This window comes from Strix uralensis, chromosome 2 (genome assembly GCF_047716275.1).
Source record: "Strix uralensis isolate ZFMK-TIS-50842 chromosome 2, bStrUra1, whole genome shotgun sequence".
NCBI lineage: Eukaryota > Metazoa > Chordata > Aves > Strigiformes > Strigidae > Strix > Strix uralensis.
In genome coordinates, this window is record NC_133973.1 from 76771803 (window position 1) to 76792868 (window position 21066).

Sequence of the window (21066 nt, forward strand, 5' to 3'; positions counted from 1 at the left end):
TAAGTACTTGTTATGAAGTGGGCTGGCACGAAAGAGGTTTTCAACATCATAACAAATATAAATTTGCAGTTTCTATGTTGTCTCACACAACCTAATCATTGAATCTGCATGTTTGAAGGAATTGGGAAAACAGGTCAGTGAACAACTGAAAATAATGTTTATGTGCAAGCCTTCTTTCTAGTTTATAAACAGGGTTTTCTTCTATAGGTTGTTTAGATGGATTCACTGAATCTGTCATTTGTATTTACTTGTCCAATAGAAGCATCTTTGAAGAAACAGGGGAAAGATAATTTGGTCTGATTATTGCTTCTGTTTCCAAGACTAATTAGCTCTCAAGTACATCATGGCTTCTTCTAGGTATTACTTTTATTTGGTGGTGGGCAGGGACTTACACTCTAAGCAGATCTAGAAGTCACTGGGCCCTGTAGTTCTTCATGCCTTTAATTCACTGTTCATAGTCTTTTTCCCTTTCTGGGACTAGGTGCTTGCTGCTAGCAGTCATAAAATAATCTGAAAAGAAGCATTATAGATGAAACTATAAATGGGCTGAATGCATTACTAGCTTACTAAAGTCACTCAGTTGCTACATAGGAGAGCAAAGATAGGACCACAGTCCCACAGATCTTCATAGAATTTGTCTCTTGAAATGATGATAGCTCTTGTGCCAAGTATCACTGAACTCCAGAGCAGAGGTCATACCATTACAAGCCCTGTGCTTCACAATTCATAACTGAGGCTTGAGTCAGACTAGTCTGTATCTTCTCAGAGAGAGCACCTACTGGGTGAATCAAGATCATTTGCTTTAACTTTTATTTTTCAGCTTTGCTTTCTGAAGGGCGCATAGCAGCTGATCTAGAAATACACACAATGTTGAACAACAGAAGAGCATTTGTGAATAATGTTTCAATAGTCTGAATATCCCTTAGGTCCATAGCATCTTCTTTCTCTCGGCATAAAAGTCTAAATTTTCCTATGTCCATGACATTGCCTTTGAAATAGCCTCACTATTTTCATGCAATTCTATCTCTTTACAAAGAGTCTCTGGAACATTCCATTGATTTAAAAAAATAGAACTTAATTCTTTAAAATATTTATTAAGTCCTTGTGATAGAATATTACAATCAGTAGCAATGACACCTTCTGTGCTAACGGTTTCCAGACTAATATGCAAACTTCAAAAGTTTAAGTATGCAAGGCAACCATGTCTTACAGAGCACTAGAAATTTTAATAAAATATATCTAGCTTTTATAAAGCCATTCACCTGGGACGACTTGTGTTCTTTGTGGCCTCACATTCTTTTTCTCTGCCTTCCATCACTGTCACTAGAGGGCAAGCAGGATCAGCATGATAATCCAGCAGATCAATCTGCTAAAACTAATGCCTTTTTTTCTCTTGGATCAGTGAGCAGCTCTGACTGTCTCTAAAGCCTCTGGTCATTGGAAGAGGGAAGCAGTGCTCAACTGAGGGAGCTGGAGACTAGTGGTTAGATCAGCATAAAGTGGAACTGCATCTTGGTCAGGACCTGAATATCTATCTAAACAGACACAGAGCAAATGCAAATATTAATGTGCTCTTGGCTAAGACCTTTCATCTTCACAGAAAGTGAAATCATGTCTTCTGTGACCAGCAAATTGCATTGCTATACCTCTAAAGACTTTGAAAACAAGTGATGGATTCCTATTCCTGGCTCTTCATTACTGGGTCATACCTCTTGCCCTCTCTGGTCTTTCAGACTTTAGGCGAAGTTGTCTGCACATCTTGAATGTCTTGGCGGGAGCATTCATTGACTAATCATTGACATTTCTTTTGTGCATCGTGCTGACTTCCACATGGCAATTCATTTTGCTTCTACCACACCATTATATATAAGAAGTGGGGAATGGCTAGATGTTTCCAAATTGCTTGTCAACCTTTAAATTTGTAGCTGTTAGTTTTGTTAATGGCTAGGCAACCTGCTGTGAACTTTTCTCATTAAAATGGCTTGTAACACAGGCACCTGACAGTATTGCTTGAATTTACACCTTTCATTTCAAGGCTATATCAGAAAAAAAGACTTGCTTGTTTCCTGCTAACTAGAATAGTAGCCTTTTGTATGCTAACATATTAAACTCTGTATTCAGATAAAATTTTATTAGAACCTATGAAATATCACCTTTCAGCAACAACAGGCAAATAATGCTGAAAGTTTCTTCTCTAGCCATTTTATGATATGCAGAATAATGTCTGGTATTGCTAACTTCTTATAGGCAGCAGGGAGAGCTGACATTTTCAGAAATGACCAGCAAATGTGATGCCTTGATTTTTGTATAACTACTTTAAAATGACTTTTAAAGCAGTGTCAACTACGTCTCTAAAATGTTCCAGTGTTGCTATCCACAAACATTAGTCCCTTCTTTTTTCCCTTAATGCTTCTGTTTGTTTCTTCACTAGAGTGAAAATACTCATGTTTTTCACATATGACTTCTAAATGTGAAAGATTTCATGTTTTATCACTGCAAAGGCAGTTTCCTTGTCAAGTGGAATCATGCATTTTGTTTCCTCTGTAGTTCCTTGTCCTTACTAATAAAAAGGAATTTTATTTCTTGTCAGCAATTGTGCTATAAACTAGTCTGGAATGTTTGTATTTGTATTTGTCTGACTGATATTTACAGCCGAAGTCCTCTCCTGAGGTTAGGCCCAGAACTCTAAATATTAGAGCTTAGTTAATTTCTCCTAATGCACAGCTGGCACAGCAGAAAATGATGCTCATTTTTTTGTATACAGCCTCTGTAGTTATACACTTACTTGCTTGGGACTATAGAAATAATGAGAGATCTTAGCTACACACCCTGTGCAGATAGGAGGGGTTTGGGAATTGCAGTTTACAAATCAGGCAATGAGACAGGACGCTCTGTTCCTTCTGTTCAGGCTGTGGCCCTGTGCAGGAAATGAGAGGGGGGACTAGTAGGCATGTTGGTAGCCTTGTAACAAAAATTTTCCTAAAAAAGAGGGGTTACTTGGCTTTCAGTTCCTATTGCTAGGGCAGGTCTTTACCCTGTTCAGTGACTGTTTAGTGTAAAATCCCTTACAGGATGGGTGAATAATTACAGGATTTAGAAAGTTGAAGGGAAAGGCAAGGAATGTGGGTAGAGGGGAAATAAGAGAGCAGAAAGTTGGAGGCAGAAGGTAGTGAAACAGAAATTAGATAATTTCTGTCACTTCTAAGTACTGGAAGCATGTATGAGGGCATGTGATTCACAAAGATTAATAGCTCAGGAGATTAATAAAGTGTTATGTAATCAATTGCATAATAATCCTCAAAGGTTATCATTGTTACTGCTCAGGATAGTAAACAAAAAAAAATCATTAGCATTGTCCCTTAATCCTCAAGATCTTCTTATAATGACTCTAACATCTCTAGATGTTCTACTGAAAGTGACTCTTTAAAGATTTGAATGTAATTGTTTCCACACGGAATTGTTTAGCTAAAATAGATGTAGCTAATTAATTTTAATTGTTCGCTTTTCATTTGAGCAACTTTCTAACGTATCTACGGAAAGTTATGACATTTATGACCATTTAAACACAAAGACTGTGCTAAACAAACCAATGTTCCCTCTTCTGTTTCATCCAAACACAAAAATGGCACCATGCTGTTTGGCACAACATGGGCACTCAGAGGCAAAGCGGCTTCATCTTGCCTCATGACTTCTCTGATTCTGTGCTGAACCTGCCCTTCAGCAGAGTGAAAACAGCTTCTGCTGTACCTCTCTTGCACCTAGAGGGAGAGAGACAGAGATCCAGAAAAGAAAAGAAGGAATAGTTCACAAAATATGGGATAGAAAGAATGACAGTAACCTATCTGCAGATTGTACAAAATAAACTTGTAAAATCTTGACCTAGATTATGAAGAAGACAACAGCTGTTGAACCTAAACCAGGCATATAGGAGATAACTCCACGTATTTAGCTGGGTGCAAAAAAAGTTTCTGTTGTACCAGGGCTATTGAATGCTTTCCTCGTGTCTCACCTAATTCTTAGGAGAATTAATTTCTTTATGATCAGTAGAGGCTTGTGAGCATTTTCCAAAGGCTGGGTGGCTGTTTGTCTCCTTTGGATAAGTTGGTTCCTGACAGAGGGAGCCAAAATTCCAAACTCCTAGTGATGAAATTTATGTGAGCTTACTCTGGTTCTTTGCATCTTTTGTTTTTATAAATCCTTATCAACAGTGAATCTGAGTCTTTAAAGAGCTTTTATTGCTTTTGTATATTATATATACATTCCTGCACGATCTCCCACCCCAGATTCACACAGTGAGGTTAGCAACGTTTCTTTGGTTAGCTGAAGATTTCTTAAGGGGCTATAATAAACATTGGGGTCTTTGTCCAAAATTTGATTAATATTGCTTAGACCTTGAGTTGAATCAGTGGCACACAGAGCATAAGGAATTATCTTTGATCCTGTTGTGAGGAAACTGTAGTATATAATATGTTTTGGGTGAGTTTAAGCGTTATTGTTGCTCTTTGTGCCACTAGCTGGTTAGAGTGTATGGAGAAAGGGAATAGGGTAACATTTCATATACCCTAATGTTCAACTTCTGAGTAAGACTGTATTACCTTGGCTTTTGTTTTCAATGTTTATCATAAAACAGAAACTAGTTTCAATTGGAAAGCAGTCATTTAAGGCAGCATTGCAAGTGAATTAGCTGTTCTGAGTCTCTATGATCTTGTCTTTGAAAGAATATATCCTGATTTCTTTTTCATACTCATAAAATTTTAATTTTTTTAATGTCTGTTTTAGGGTTTTTGTTCTTTTATTTGGCATGCATTGGGGGAAGAAGGTAAGCAAGGAAATTACCTATAATTGACAATAATAATGAGCGTGTCAGGGAGAAAACTGTACTTTGTCACTTAAAATCTACCTACTGTTCTTCAGATTTCCTTTCCTATATTAGGAATTGTAATTATCACTATACTAAGAGCACATAGACACCAGTGAGAATTTGGCCCTATTTATACTAAAGTTAGCTAGTCTATACAGTTTAATTTATATTAAAGGAAGCACAGTTTTGTGCCATACATCAGAATTTTCTAAATGCTCTGATGCTGGCAACAGCACTGATTTCCTCCCACTGTTTTGTATTATGGGAGGAAGACATGGGAGGGATGGATAGGTGATGAAATCAGAAATGTTTAACACATGGGGATCACCAGTGGGCTGGAGCATTTGTCTTGGCATAGCTGTCCCAGAGGTTCAGTCCTTGCACTAGATACCAGGCATACAGAGAAGTGGGAGACCCTCCTTCAAAGAGCTCAGTCAATAACCATGAGGTTAGAACACTGGGGTGGGACTTCAGTGGTATACAAAGGAAAGCTCCACCACAAAACAAAGCACAGGATTTTATTATAATGGATCCAAAACAAATTAATTAATAATTCAAAAATAACGCAGACTGGATCTTGATGATGTGCAAGATTTGGTTTTTTGGTAGCATGGCAAAGTTAATGAAGCCAAAGGGATGGAGCAGAGTAACAGCAGGATTAATGGTGCTGTCCACCAAATAGAGAAAAGGGACACAGAAAATATGTTTTAGGAAAAGCCAGTTTGTTGTCATTAATATACATTTGAAAGCTGAGTATCCACATGGAGATCTTGGAAAAACAGAGAGGATTTTTTGCTTGAACTTCTGTGTTCATCTGGATCAGAGCAACGCAGAGCAGGGCAGTAGCTTTAGCTTGTTTTTAAATCCAAATGAAATTAAAATTCAGTTTCCCAAGGAAATATAAAAATGTGCTGATGGTTAGAAGGAATTCTGTCTCAACAAAATAAGGTGGAGTACTGTGTCCAGCTCTGGGGCCCCCAGCATAAGAAAGACATGGGCCTGCTCAAGTGGGTCCAGAGGAGGGCCACGAAGATGATCAGGGGGCTGGAGCACCTCCCCTATGAGGACAGGCTGAGAGAGTTGGGGTTGTTCAGCCTGGAGAAGAGAAGGCTCTGGGGAGACCTTATAGCAGCCTTCCAGTACTTAAAGGGGGCCGACAGGAAAGATGGGGAGGGACTCTTTATCAGGGAGTGTAGTGATAGGACGAGGGGTAATGGTTTTAAACTGAAAGAGCGTAGATTTAGATTAGATAGAAGGAAGAAATTCTTTATTGTGAGCGTGGTGAGACGCTGACACAGGTTGCCCAGAGAAGTTGTGGCTGCCCCCTCCCTGGAAGTGTTCAAGGCCAGGTTGGACGGGGCTTTGAGCAACCTGATCTAGAGGAAGGTGTCCCTGCCCATGGCAGGGGGATTGGAACTAGATGATCTTTAAGGTGCCTTCCAACCCAAACCATTCTGTGATTCTAAAATGTTTAATTTTATGACAGAACTGCATCGAGTAGTTTTTTTTTAATTAATAGTTGACTTAGTTCAGTGAACAAAATTAGCGTTAAGCACATATAAAAGACCAATGAACTATGTAGTATTTTCATACAAATATTTACCTCAACTAGGAAATAGATTTTAAAATGGAAATATTCTTTCAGATTCAGAATGTTTTTCTTCATTCTTAGAAAATGTCTTGCAATCTAAGAGTGTTTTACAACAAAGAGAATCTCAGATTTTCATCTAATGCTCTCACTCTCCTTCCCCCCTCCCACCCAAACCCCCTATCATTAACACAATTCCTTGCAACTTAACTGCAGAGAAATAGTGGAAGAGATAGCCAGCTCTTCACATAAAGATAATAGATGCCAACGCTACTATTAATTTCTGTTAGCTAGGTAATAAAGCTCTTATTTTTTTCATTTTGGGGATGAAGCCACAATGGGAGCCCCTGTATGTAGCAAAGTATATGCAGACTAGGTTTTGGTGATATGTCAGAATATAGACTAAATGTAGTAAGCAGAGAGAGGAAATCTGTCTTGGGATGTGTTCAGACATTATTGAATAACCATGACAAGCGATCAGAGCTACAATACAAAATTATTAAAGTTTCAGCAGGTATAACTGAATGTGTGAAAGTCAGTAATCCTTGATAATTTATAATGTTTCAATGCCTCACACTAGAACTGTTTTACATAATCTTTTAATTAGAACTCTTGTTAGTTTTTGTGAGAATATTTAAATGTCCTAAAGATTTCTGATTAGCATGAGTATTATAAATATGGAAAAAAAGAAAACCCAGGATGTTTCAGTTGATGCTGGAATAGAGAAAGCCTAGTTCAAACAATGATTTATTAAATACTGAAAATTAATAACTTTTTTAAATACCTTTGAAAATTTCCTTTTTAAAAAGCTTATCTCAAACTTTTTTGTTGGTATAAACCTCTAGGAGTTTAAATACTTTAGACTCTTTTAAGCATTAGGTGCATTTCAGAAAAGCAGAATTAGGCTTCTGAGCCTAAATCTAAAGACTACCTTTAGAGCCAGTGGAAGAAAAGAGGGGTCTTGCATGCAGCAACTCAGAATCTGTGTTGGACAAGTGCCTCTATATACAGGGTGTTGAATATCACTGTGAAGGTCCCTGTTAACTGAAACTGTGACAATTCACATTAAGGTAAGTTTGTCATGAATGGAATTTGCCCATCAGATCCACTGATCTCTCCTAGTTTTTGTAAGAGAACAAAAGGTCCTAGTTTTTATTTGGAGCAAATCAAAAAAAGGCAGCAAGGCTTCTTCTTGAACAATCTCCATATCTTTCATTAGAAATGATGTTATTCCTTCTTTAGTCTTAAAGTTGTTAGTGATGACTGAAATTGCTAAAATATTTGCTCTATCTCTGCTATATGTGATGTTATGATATAGATTTCTATTTCAGCAAGATCAGATTTACTGATTGGTAACAGTATGATACCCTTACCTAGAATTTTTTTTTTTGCTTATAAAATTAATAAATACGATTTTCCTGGCACTTTTCCTTATACACTTTTATTTCTGTAGGCAAAAAAGGCCAATTTATTTTTCAATCTGCAGAAGAGATTTGCTCTTTCAGTTCAAAAAGGTTTTTTTGTAGCCTTATTGTTTTCTTGAATACTTGGAATGAAGAAAGCAAATCTCATTCAGTATTGACTAGGTTTGAAATTCGCTTAGATCACTAAGTTGGTCACTGATTTCTTTCAATAACATCTTAATTTATATTATTGTCTAGTCTCTCTCATGTTTGTGTGTTTTCACATGTTTGAGTATACAATATAACATACTTTTAATTTCTTTATCCTTGTAGTAAAAAAATTCTGAGGACTTCTAAAGATACATTTTATCTTATGCCCATCCATCTTGTAGCTATCTATTCATTTACATCCACACTTGATAGGCCCTATATTTTGTTTTCTAGAGTCCAGTCTTACATTTCATTTTTAGCAGTGGGAAAATTGTATGTAGATATGTGTTGTATGTATAAATCTATGCCTTTTTAAAGCATCCTATGATAATCTTTGGAGAATTTGGGGGGGTTTAAGAACTAAATTGCTTAAGCTTTGCCAGGTGGCCACTGATATTCATATTAAAATCTATGTACAACACTGATAGATTAATTTCACACAGAGTGAAAGTTTGAGTTTCTAAAATCAGCGACATCAAAAAATCATTTTTTGAAAGTCTACTGGAAATTGTAAAGATTATCTGTACTTCAGAAAATCCTGTGTCATGTGAGGCATGTATGAAACAATCAAGGTTTAAATTGTCAACAGCTTCACGTGTTTAAATGTGCTGTCTTCTAATCATAAGTAATTTCAGAAATAAATCATGCTCTGAGAGCTTATGAAATAAAAAAATATTTTTAATGCTTTTGGCATACATTTTCAATTAAAATATCCTGTTGTAAAACAGAAGTGTTCTGTCTTTGGAAACAAAAATTATGAGATTTAGAAATATCTATATGCTGTTCAGATCCAGGTCTGCATGTACAGATTTTTGATTTACAAAATCTTTTGTAAAGGGACTTCCAGAGGTCCCTTTCAACATAAACTATTCTACAATAAACAAAAGACAGATTTCAGTAAATTTATTGGTCATTTGCATGATTTTAATTGAGAAAATTAATATTTTTAATAAATAGAGGTCTCATCACTTGACATTTCTAAGCTTATATTTTTATACATTTGCAAAGCCCTGCATAAAACTGTAAAGGGCTTTGCAGATGATCATAACGGATAATGGATATCATAAAACATCATTGTTTCAGATCACTGTGCTCTTTCTTTATTTTCCTCTAAGCCTTCAGCAGTGTTAATCAGGAAGATTTCCTTAGGTGTGGGCCAAATCTTGAAATAATGAGGAAGCTGGTCTGCAAGATGCTGATATTTTTCAAAGGAAACAATATGCACGTTTGATTGTACTTTGTCCTGGTTTAGCTAGGATAGGGTTAAGTTTCTGCAGCAGTGGGGGGAAGTTCTAGCCAGGTTATTCATATACCATGCTGACATCACCTCCTGGCGCCAGAGCGCGGGAAGATTCAGTGAGCGCGTGGGTTTGTGCAGTCGGTCCTCTCACTGCTGCATCGGTACATATCTTGCTCTGTTCATTGTTATTACTGTTATTGTTATTGTTATTGTTGTTGTTTGTTTGTTGCTGTTGCACTGTTGTATTAAACCTCTCCTTATCTCAGCCCCGGGGCTTTGTATTTCACTCCCTTTGTGGAGGAGGGGCAGCAGCCACGTGGTCTCAGACCCCAGCAGGGACTAAACCACCACATACTTGCACAACATACTGAGAGACAGCTGTTTGTTTTTTTTAAATTAGGAGATTTAAAATAATAAAAATTGATTTCTATGGGAAGTTGACCTACCTGTAGCCAAGGTTTTAGCAGTCAATTTAAAAAATGTGAGAGGCATCAAAGCACTATTATTTTGTATAGCACAATTGTAAACAAAATCTTTAAAAACATATGAGTGATACTTGTAGCATGGTATAATACCTCATTCCACATGTGTAAAACTTCAATAGTAAGCATTTTTTTTTTCACAATAAATGATGATGTGTAGATTGCTTATACTTGAGTCTTTAGGGCCCAGAAAGGATTTCTTTGTCTCTCAAGAGAGAATATTAGTCAAGGAGCTATGGTTCACAGCATTTTGGCTGCCAGTATGTTCCATTTCTAATTACTTCTGTTCTTCCTTATCAGTCTAGCATAGCCAGAACCATTCACTTATTTACAGAGCACAGTTTGGATTGCATCAAAGAGAGCTTCCACTCATCAAGCTGTTTCCTGGTATTAATTTAGCTCTTCCTCCCTACATCTGTAGCCAAAGCAAGTTTCCATAGTGCTTAAGCTAAGGCTAGAAAAAAGTCAAAAAGCTTTGAGGCTTGATGAAAATTATTTTATTTTTTATTTTATTTTATTTTACTTTTATTTTATTTAACACAAGACTTACCTGAACATTGAAGGGCAATGCAACGGATGTTTGGAAACTTCTGGTAACAAATGAGTCTCAAAGGCTTAAGTTTGAAGAGCAACCTTGTATACCAGTAGCACAGTTCAGTTTCAAGGTGGATGGACTGGGAAAAGTGGGCTTTGGAAAGGGACGATCTTCTGTCTAGCTGTGTTCAAGGCTGAGGAGGTGTAAAAGCTGATGACTGGAAGAGAGTTTCAACAGTCTCTCAGTCTAGTCCAACTGTTGTTTTGACTGGATTCATGCACTGACTGATGGCTTCTAAGTCACTTTTATCCAGATAATAAGAGGCTGTGAACAAAGAGTCATTGACCCAGTGGATGCTCAAGGTTCTCAAATAGTGACACACAGCCAGCAAGAAACTAGATCTCACACCAACCTTTCTGAACTTTCCAGCTTTCTGGGAGGCAATTTCACAACAGTCTTAGGCAATCTGAGACTATCCCACCACAGGTAAAGTCATGCCCCTTTTCTTGCTTCATGTGCAACTTTGCCAGCTCTGCATGGCCAGGCTGCATGGTAAGTCATATCAATTTACTAATTGAGGTGAAGAGTAAAAGGAAAAAATAGGATGGATCTGCAACTGATTTCTCCTATGACAAAAGGCATAGTTCTTGTAGGCTTTCCGGGTGTCCCGCGTGCACATACTGGTGACAGACGCTTAGGCCCTATTTAAGTTTTTAGCTGCATTAGCCAGACAACGAGCATTATGCTATTAAGATACTACATGAAAAAAATGCATTTATGTAAAAGTGTTAGACTGATGGGAATTTTAGGGGAAGCTTAACGAGATTAGAAGGTGATTGCTGTAACTCTTGTAACCATGCCTAAGAAGATAATGTTTATTATCTGTGATAAAACCTGTGCATTGCTTTTCTTAAATGTGTAGTTTTTCTGTCTCTAAGATGAATGCAAACTCTCTTCCAACTAGCTAGGCTGATTCCTAGATAATCCTTCTGCAACTCTCTGTGTTGGTCTTATAGCTACCTATTTTTTCTTCCTAGCCAAAAATCTACACTTCAGCTTAACTTTAAAGTGCCTGTAAAAGTATCAGTGGGTAAAACATGTCCTTTGCAGATTTTGAACAATTATATTATTCAACAAATTGTACAGGCTACTGAAGTAAATATACTGTTTAGAATTTTTAATGTGCTGATTTCAATACTTGTAACAATTTTACAGAAGCAATGCAAAAAATGTACATTTTCATTGTCAAAACTGTCATTCTGTGAAAAAGATAAATGAAGAAATTTTAATTTTTTGTATCAGAACACCTTCTATGACTTGAAATTATTATTATTAACAAAAGTCCTATGTGAATAAGTCAGAGTTTATTTTTCTTAAAGGTACTTTAAAATAACAGTTTTTTAAAGAAAGGGACAGTCTTTCTGCTGTCACACAGATGTTGAAAAATATTCCTCCCATACAACTTTTACTCAGCTTTTGTCTGGTACAAATAACTCCAAGTTCTTACAGCAGTGCAAGGTGTGTGCGTTGAAAGTTATTCCACAGTCAATATATCTGTGGATAACTAGAGTAACAGTGTCCACTGCTGGCAAATCAGATAATTGCACTGCACGTTAGAGCGATGCACTGTTGAAAGATTTCGATGAGTTGTTTTGACTGTGAGATGTTTCATAATTTAGGTTTGTAGGACTATGTTGTAAAATTAGGTCACTATGTTAGGAGTATTCATGCTATTGCTGCCAATAATAAATGCTATGGTATTTGAACTAATAACCAGGAATATCAGCACAGTAATATGAGCAGGTATTGCAATATTTTTTTTCAGGACTTAAAAATAATCATAGTATTCATTATATTCTAGCTGTCATGTTTTTAAAATAAAGAAAAAGATAGTAAAAGTCTATTAACTTTTTTTGATGTTCTAATTTGTGTGATTAACAAGACAAGCAAGCAGAAGTTCTTAAATTCCGTTTTTTTAGGACTAAGCATTCATTTCTGCTTTTGCTAGATTTTTTAAAAACATATAAATGAAGTAGAGAAGAAATTAATGTTTCTATCTGGGAAGAAGTAAAATGGAAACATGCAGCTTGATACAGCAATTACCACTGGTAATTATGAAGCTAGAGCTGAAGTAGACTGATTATTAAAGAGGAGGAGAAAAGGCTGGTATCTAAAATGTCATTTTAATCAATATTCTTCTCATATTTTCTTGTAGTAGATAATATTTCTTTGCATCTGTTGCTTAACGATAGTATGTGAATGCAAAGAAAATCTTTCAGTCAAAGAAAATAATACAGAGTGAAAGAAACATTAAGGACAAAAAAAGAAAAGTCACTTCCTATGGAAATATAAACGCATTATCATCAAACACTTCTGAATATCTAGATTAACTAAAAAGAAGCTAAGGCATACTTGTTTTTAGAGATTTATATCTGTCATTAATTTACTCAATTCAATAGAAATAATAGACAATGCACTGAATTTTCTGATGGTTTGGAGAGAGAGAAACACAGCATGTGGCTTTTTTTCAGAGAACATTAGTTGTGTCTGAACCGTAAAGGAAGGGATGTTCTTGTATGAAAATATCACGGGGAAGATCAAGGCTTACCCTATGGATGAATGTGGTATTAGTCAACATTGTTTTATATCTACTTTTTCTCCCTTCAGAGACTTACCTTCTCCTGGTTAGCAGTACCTAGAGAAATACTGTATTACCGTCCCTCTAGAACAAGAAAAGAACAGGATTTTAGGTTTGGGGGCTTTTTTTTCCTCACAGATGTCTTCAAATTGGTGTCAAATGGATTATAAAACAAAAGTTATTTGAAAATAAATGGTAGAAGAATTGTAAACAAACACAGATGACTATCCAAAAGTTCTCTTGCAAAATTAATTACAATGCCAATTTTAGGTTAGATAGCAGAAAAGAAGATTATTTTTTCTAAATTGTTTGTCAGTGAGTGTCTTTCATGCTTTCTTCCACCACAAAGTGGTATTGTGGATGTGTGTGTGCATGTGTATGCATGCGAGTGCACAGGCAGCCATGTTCCAGCCCTTCCTTGTCACTGGTGAAAATCACTTTCTATACTTATAGGATTATTGGATGTATTTTGAGGGAAATCATCCTTCTACTCAAGCTAGTAATTTATACGTCTCTGCTCATCCTGTCTTTTCTGTTCAGCATTTTATTGTAATGGATATCATGTGCTTTTTCTCCTGGGTCTCTGTGAGATGACCAAAATCCAACACCTCCCTTGTTCTTAAAGTCCAGAAATATAACCCATTTTTTTTCTCATTGTCATATGTTTTCATATCTGTTCTGAAAAAAGCAAAAACCCCTTATGTAAAGATTTAAAATTAATATTTTGCAGGACTTTAGAAAAACACTGTCATTAAGCTTCAGCTACATATTTTTATATTTTTATATTTTGAGTTTCCTAATATTTTAAGACAGAAGATATAGGTTCTATGTCCAAGTTGGGATTTAAATGTCATATCATGTACAGACAAGTTGTTCACTTTTAAATGGTATTCAGACAAAGCATCTGAATACAAATATCTCCTTACCAATCACCCCAAATTCTCATAAATACAAAAATCCTCTCATGTACTTATGTGTAAAAATTTTTTGTTAAATTTTACATATTCATGCATTTTATGCTTGTATATGTTGCGTGTTGTGTGTATGCACTGGTATTATTTATTTCATTAACAAAAAGACTAAAAGATTTGATTCCTCTATGAAGATACCATGTGGAAAGTGAACATCTGATGAACCAATAAATATTGTGATGTAATGTTAAAGGCTATGAAAGGAACAATCCCCTTTGTGTATGCTGGTAAAGATTCCCCAAACCGCTGTTATCTACAGAGCTGATTGTTTTTCCCTACAGTTAGAAATTTTCATATTGATGGCTACTTTTCTATAGGCCATGTTTTTTCCTAGAACTTGTGCAGCAAAAATCAATGTGTGTTTAGTATATTTGTGATGATTTCAATTAAGAGATTGTGAGTAAGTTCATTGCAATCTCCTTGATTATTTTTTCTCTGTTCTAGGAGTAGGAAACCCTCACAGGAGAGTATTGTCAAGCAGTTATAACAGCTTACATATTGTCATGCTCTGCCAGCTGTGCTAACTCCAGAGGAAGTTCACTGTAGACCAGATTTCTGAGGAACAGTGTTCATTTTGTTTCTATAGAACAAAATTAAGGGGACTTATATTACAGGGACTTTCAGTAACTTGGAAGAATAACAGCAAAGTCTGTTGCATGTTTCAGAAGTCAGGCAAAACAGAAAAGTCCTGCTGTAGCTAGATAAGAAAATGCAACAGATGTTGTTTTAAGCTGTGCATATGAAAAATTAATGAAGAAGCTCTCCATGCTGTTTTTAGGTCTCTAAATCTTAAACTGTTCTGTGCATCTGTGTGGAGTAGAGATGGGGGGTGTGTTTTTCTTTAATGAAAGTTGTTCTGGCTTGTGTCACCAGAGCCTTGTCTGAAGCACTCTTGTGACAGATCTGCTATTAGCTTCAGTGGGAGCAAAATAGATGGCAATGTGTTTCTGTTGTTCATAATTAAGAATCTCTCTTTAAGGGGACTATTTAATTTTTAAAGTTAAAATCATATATATATGTCACTGCAGAAGCCACAATATATTTAATTTTGAATTACTTTAATGGGTTTGTCCTTGAAAGTGATCTTGATTCTTTTGTTGTCATTGTTGTTTAAAAGAGACTTGTTGGAGTTAAGTTTTGGGCCTGGGTGATCTATCCTGGAGGCCCTCAGATGATCTGTGTGCTATTCAGATTCTCCTGTCAATCCAGCTGATTTCTTATGTTCACCTGGTCTCAAAAGAAGTGGCATCAGAAGTAGAGGACAGATAGAGTGAAAACTAGAAAGAGTCACAAAAGATGTCACGGGAAGTGTGCTAAAAGTTAGGAGCTGTAATCATGCGTCTTACCTTGCCGAAAGATTGAGTGTTAAAAACAGCGTTAAGAATCTCCATTCACTTTTCCCTGTTGAAGAACAAAGTGTTAGCCAATGGAATAGAAAATGAAACTGTAAGCAATAAAGCAGGTGTTTTCCTTGACACAGCACTATTTGTGAGCCTCATTACTACAGTATAATCAATGCAATTTAGCGTTGGGAAGGGAAGGAGGAAAGCAAAGTCAAAAAAGCAAAAGCAAAACCAAGCAATTTGAGAATTATGTTATTTCTAAAGAATAAACCAATATCTATTCAGTGCTGTCCTATTGGTCATCTATAAGATTATTTTATTCAGTTCCCTAAGTGAACTCGAATCCTTACTAGTGTAGAGATATGCAGTCCTTCGAGTTGCAGACATACCCCAGGTAATATGTGAAAGAAATGTCACTGGTCAATGCAGAACAAATATTGCACTAGCTAAGCCATGGGCTCTGAGCTGATACAGGCATTCATACTTCCTTAGATGTTATGTATATTAATGGTTACAGTTTGATAGTTCTCTGCATAACCAGTCATCTAATGTAGGACTTCCTTGCATGGCGGATTAGTTTATTCTTGCATGAACACTAAATATGTTTTAACGGTTCTTCTTATGGCTTGGATAGATAAAATCAAGTAAGTCCAAAGCCTGTGAAGAAGCTGGCTAAAATATGTGCAGTCCTTTAAACTACATGCTGGAAGCTTACTTTTGTCTTATTTAAAGGGATTCATCTGACCTATTTAAACAATTGACTACATAGGACCTCCTATGTTTTCAGTAAATTTTAATAGGTGTGACTTTGGCTCCTTGAGTGCATTGTAAAGGTTGAGACTGAAAGCTGAGTGCTTTTGATATAGAACAGTGTAAAAGCATAGGTATCCAAAATCTGTGAAGTATATCAGCATGTTTAAAAAACTTTGTTCTTAATGCTCTTCAAAGTCTAATCAACCAGCAGCATCACGTGTTCAACCTGTTAAGGATTTTAGATTGTAGTGCTTCACAGTGCATTGTCTTCTGACAAGTTAACAATAACTTATAAGGAGAATTATATCAGACTAACGTACAAGAACGTGTAAAACTGACCTAATTTAAACTGTTTAAAGCTCATTGCACAACATACTAGTGTAATTATAAGCACGGAATGCAAATAAACTATCTGAAAAGGGATTTCTTATCTGTAATTTAATATGTTCATGCTGGCATGGTCATGACAAATATGACCCTTTATGTTGACAAATGTTTTTCTAGCTTGTTAATTTTTTAAAAAATTAAACACTTACCAACCTACAGAGTAAACCACAGATCATATTTTTTTACAGAGTAAGCCATAGATCATATTTCTTTCATCTTGTTCAAGCCATTAAGTTATATCTTTTGTTCTAGCTTTGTCCCCCAAGAAAATTAAATCAAGAATTGGAAGTTACTGTTGCTTACCAACACCCCACCCCTCCTATGTACACATTGCGTGCCTTGGGCACACAATATCAGTCTGTAGTTATATGAATAATCCTGTTTGTAAAACTATCGCATTTTCTTATGATATCATTTTGTGGGAGTGGAGGGGTCTTAGTATGTAAATTGAATTACAGTCCACCAAAATTACCAGCAACCTTCAGTAAATTTTTGATCAGTACCAACAGATGTTCAGAATCACAACCTTAGCTAGAGACAGCACTCTGGTAATCAGTCTGCTGTCTTATCAAAAGCTCCGGAATGTTGATTAAATTAATCCATCAGAATTTATAAACAGGTATATTTTCACTGCTGAGATATCTCTTCTTGGAATGACATTAAATTGTCCCAGTGGCCCAGTGGCTCTTATGCATGTCTTGCAATTTTTATGCCTAAATTGGTACTTTTACTCCTAGAATAGCCTTTCCAATTTGAATGGAAGTTTACGGAGTAAGGTGTTACTCTTGTTTGCAACTATAGCACACCATTGTAAAAAAAAAAAAAAAAAAAAAGCTTTTCCAGGGACACCAAATGATCAAATGATCTTCAGCTCTTTAGAGTCTGTAAGAACATCTAGATTCACAATACTTTAGTAATGATTTCTAGAATATAAGATAGGTTGACTTCACAGCACCATATTCCAGAGCATTTAACTGGACAAGTGAGCTGTGTGTGCCTACAGCTGGCAAGCAAGTGCAATAAAAGCTTTACTAGAGCTCATGAAAGTAAAACATGTTTAGTAGCAATGTAATAGTCTGGCATTTTACACTTCTAGAAAATATATGCTCCTAAGGTCTTTGGTGTATTCTTCTTAGGGTTTGATTTGATTTGTTTCATTTTGGTTTTGATATCAAGAATGGTTTCAGGATATATGGGAGAAAAATGTGAGTGGAATGTGTGTTTGTGGGAATACACCTTTAAAAAGACATTTTTGTTTCTATTGAAATGGTTTATGAAAGGAAGAACTCTCTAGAGTTTTCATGTCTGCATTGACCAAAAATTACTCTGTAGCTTGTAACTCTATCCAATGTAATGCAAAACATACAATTAGGGAAAAAAAAAAAAAAAAACAAAAACCAAAACAACACAGCCCTTAAACCATGAGAGTGACATTTTTGATTCTGTAAATTTTCTAGCCTATGGATCTAGGTTAGGATAGAATATAAAGCATAGAATCTCATTTTTCCTAATGGAAGCCCTTATAGAAGCATTGTATGTATCACTAGTAGATGTGTATGCACAAATATTAACAGTGTGTATTTTAATATTGAACTTTGAGGCCTGAAAATAGCACGTTGTAATGTACATTTTAAATTAGATGAAATAAAATATGGCTTGTCCCCAGTAATATGGCAAAAAAAGTATTTAAGGAATAATAATGTTTCATACCCTAGTATATAATAAAGCAAGTATTTTATGCACACTTTATATGTGTTGAATGTTTTCCTTTAACATTTATTCAAGCAAGTAATTTTAAAGATTCTAAAACATTTTTGTTTTAGAAAACTCCTGAAATCCATGATAAATAAGCAGTTAGAAATGAACAGATGGGAAAATAGAAAGTATTGAAAATCCCTTCTCCCCCTCTTTGGCTTTTAATCATTTGTTTTCATATGCAGAGTTTTGTTAATCAGAAGTAAAATTCTATTTTGATGTAGCAAATGTTGTAACTAAGATATCTCCATTTGTCCTAAATGGATATTCTCATGCAGTTACTAGTCTTTAAGGTAGCCGATAGGTTCATACTTCTGCAATCCATCTGTTAGCAAAACCTTCACTTTGGCTAGAATTGCACACGTTTTATCACAGGTTAAGACAGCAGATGGCTCTCTTGAGTTTTCTTTGCAAAATCTCAAGCTGTAAACAACCGCTCTGCATTTCTGAGACGCAAGTAGAAAGCTATTGTTTTTGATCTCTGGAGTAAGAAACACATTTTCTCTTGTCTATAAGGCATACTGCCCGTTTTCACCTTAATTCTTTCCTTTCTTTGCCGTCACCCCGAGCATCATATTGTTGAGAAATGTCAGTGTGTTTTGGCAAAGGCCCAGTATTTGAAGGAAACTAAGGAAAAGGAACAATAGTAGTAGATCGTGTATAGTGAATGGCATCACTGGATAATATAAAGAGGTCCTTCCAGCAAAAGGAAACGTGGAACCTACACCTTTTTCGAGAGAGTTTCTCATGCAAAAGTTAGGGCAGTGTGTATCCCACTGTGAAAATGCAAGATAGTGGAGGGCTGACCTTTATTTCACTCCACTCCCTCTCATTCATTCCTTTGTTTGGAGCCAGGACCCAGGTCCAGCAGGAGACTGCGGGCTGTGTCCCGTCACCTCCCCGCCGGTGGCAGGAGGTGTCCGTGTCCCCGGGCCGCGCGGCCGGTCTCTGCTCGGCTGTCCGTGGGGCTGGAGGCACACGCCGACCGGGGCCGGGACCGGGACCGGGACCGGGGCCGGGAGGGAGGGAGGCAGGGAGGGACCCACCGGGGCGGCATCTGGGCGAGCGCTTCTGTTTTGAGATTTGAGGAAAGCAACACCGTGTATTGTCCGCTGCTGGGAAGTAAGGAAAAGGGAAGCAGTATGCAAAACTACTACAGGGAAATTTAAATTTAAAAAAACCAAACCAAAACAAAACAAAAAAACCAACCACAACCCTCTCTGTCTAATTGCATTAGTTAAGATAATTGCAATCATTGTAAGGAAATTGCTGTGCTGTAAAAATTGCCAGATCCAAAATCCAATGCGTTTTAGCTGAATCTTTTTAGAGACACTTTTAAATAGAATTAAAATGTATTATCCAGATCCGATTGTGCATGTTCTGCTCCTAGATGGTCTAGTATTAATGCAAAATCCCTGTATAAGGGAGTGTCCACCATACAGTTTTGCCCTCTGTATAAAAATAGCCCTTTGCAGATTAAAGGATTTAGGGAAATAATGGTCAATATCAGAGCTGCTGAAGCCTCTGCTGAAACAAGAACCTACTCTAACCTATGAGGTTCTGTATTGTGAAGCAGTGAATTATTCTGGATGGATCTTTACACTTCAACGCCCGTTTTTTAACGATCCATCTAATACGAAATTAGAGTATTCTGAAAGCAGTATGAAAATTAGATATTTATTACATGATATTTCCCTGTTCGAGCATCTGCCCTTCCTTGTACAATAACTGTGCATTTTTTTCTGTGTAGCTGCTGGCTTCCTTTTCTTACTTCCCTCTCGTTAGTTACAACTTCAGGAAATTTCACCATTAGGCTGGCAGAAAGTAAATCTGGAAAACATCGAGCCCTTACTTGGGAAGGGAGAAGACCCAACAGAAAAAGATGAAAGGAAAAAAATGAGATGTTGTAGTTTACATGGTATTTATTATCTGCAGTGCATGTGAACTCCTCGGGGCAGAGACTCCTCAGGCATTTGGTGTCTAGCGAGCTTGGCTGGTGCTTACTCAAGTGCTCCAAGACGTAGAGCATGAGAACAATTAAGAAAGAATTTTACATGGCACTGGTGGTCAATAAATCTACCTGCTGCGGCTGTTTGTTGGTGCCCTATGGGATCCCCTTGGTAACCTCAAAAATCAGTTCGCGTTCCGAGTTAAAAGTCTGCTGGTGCTATCACCTTTTCTCCCAAAGAGCGCGTGTTGGTTTGGGCAGAAGGTGCCCTCAGCCTCGTGGGTGTGTTTCTCCCTCACGGCTCTAAGCCCTTCGCACGCAGCAGGGACCCCTCTCCCCTCGGGCTACACCCCCGGCCCCGGCCGTTCCCGAGCTGCGGGGCGGGGAGGGTGCAGAGGGGCTGCCGTCGTTCCCTCTCCCCGGCCTCCCTCTGCCCCCACAGCTTTTCCCCGGCCTGGGGACGGGGACAGGTCCCGGTGTCACCGCTGGGCGCGGCGGGGGGGGCCGCCCGCGGGCAGGGCGGCGGGCAGCCGCTGCGAGGGAGCTGGCGAGAGGGCGCGGGTGAGGGTGCCTCGCCCTGCCGGAGAGGCGGCGGAGGACGGGGGGGGGGGGGCATACGCCCCTCCGGCAGCGCCCCGCGCCCCCTTTCCCCGCGGGGTGGGGAGGGGGGAGCCCCGCACGAAGCCATCCCGAAAGCTCAGGGGGAGCAGAGGCAGCCGGCGGCGGATTCGCCGGGAAGCCGCCGGTTCCCACCAGCAAACCGCATCAGCAACACCCCTTCTTTCCGCCCCTCGCCCCCCTTGGCGTTATTCTCCTGCCTTTCCCCCGTCCCTCCTCCACCCCCTTGCACCCTCGCCGCCCCTCGCCTTGGGGAGGACAAAAAAAAAGCTCCAGCGGTGCGTGCGTGCGTGTGTGTGTGTGTGTGTGTGTGTAGGGGAGGCTGGAGCGGGGT

At 37.8% G+C, this 21066-nt stretch overlaps 1 protein-coding gene across 5 annotated transcripts in view; it reads left to right on the forward strand.

The window, feature by feature from the left end:
- Window positions 1-21066, forward strand: part of FGF14 (fibroblast growth factor 14) — a 420876-nt gene that overhangs the window by 258712 nt on the left and 141098 nt on the right. The gene's annotated exons all lie outside the window — the stretch shown is intronic.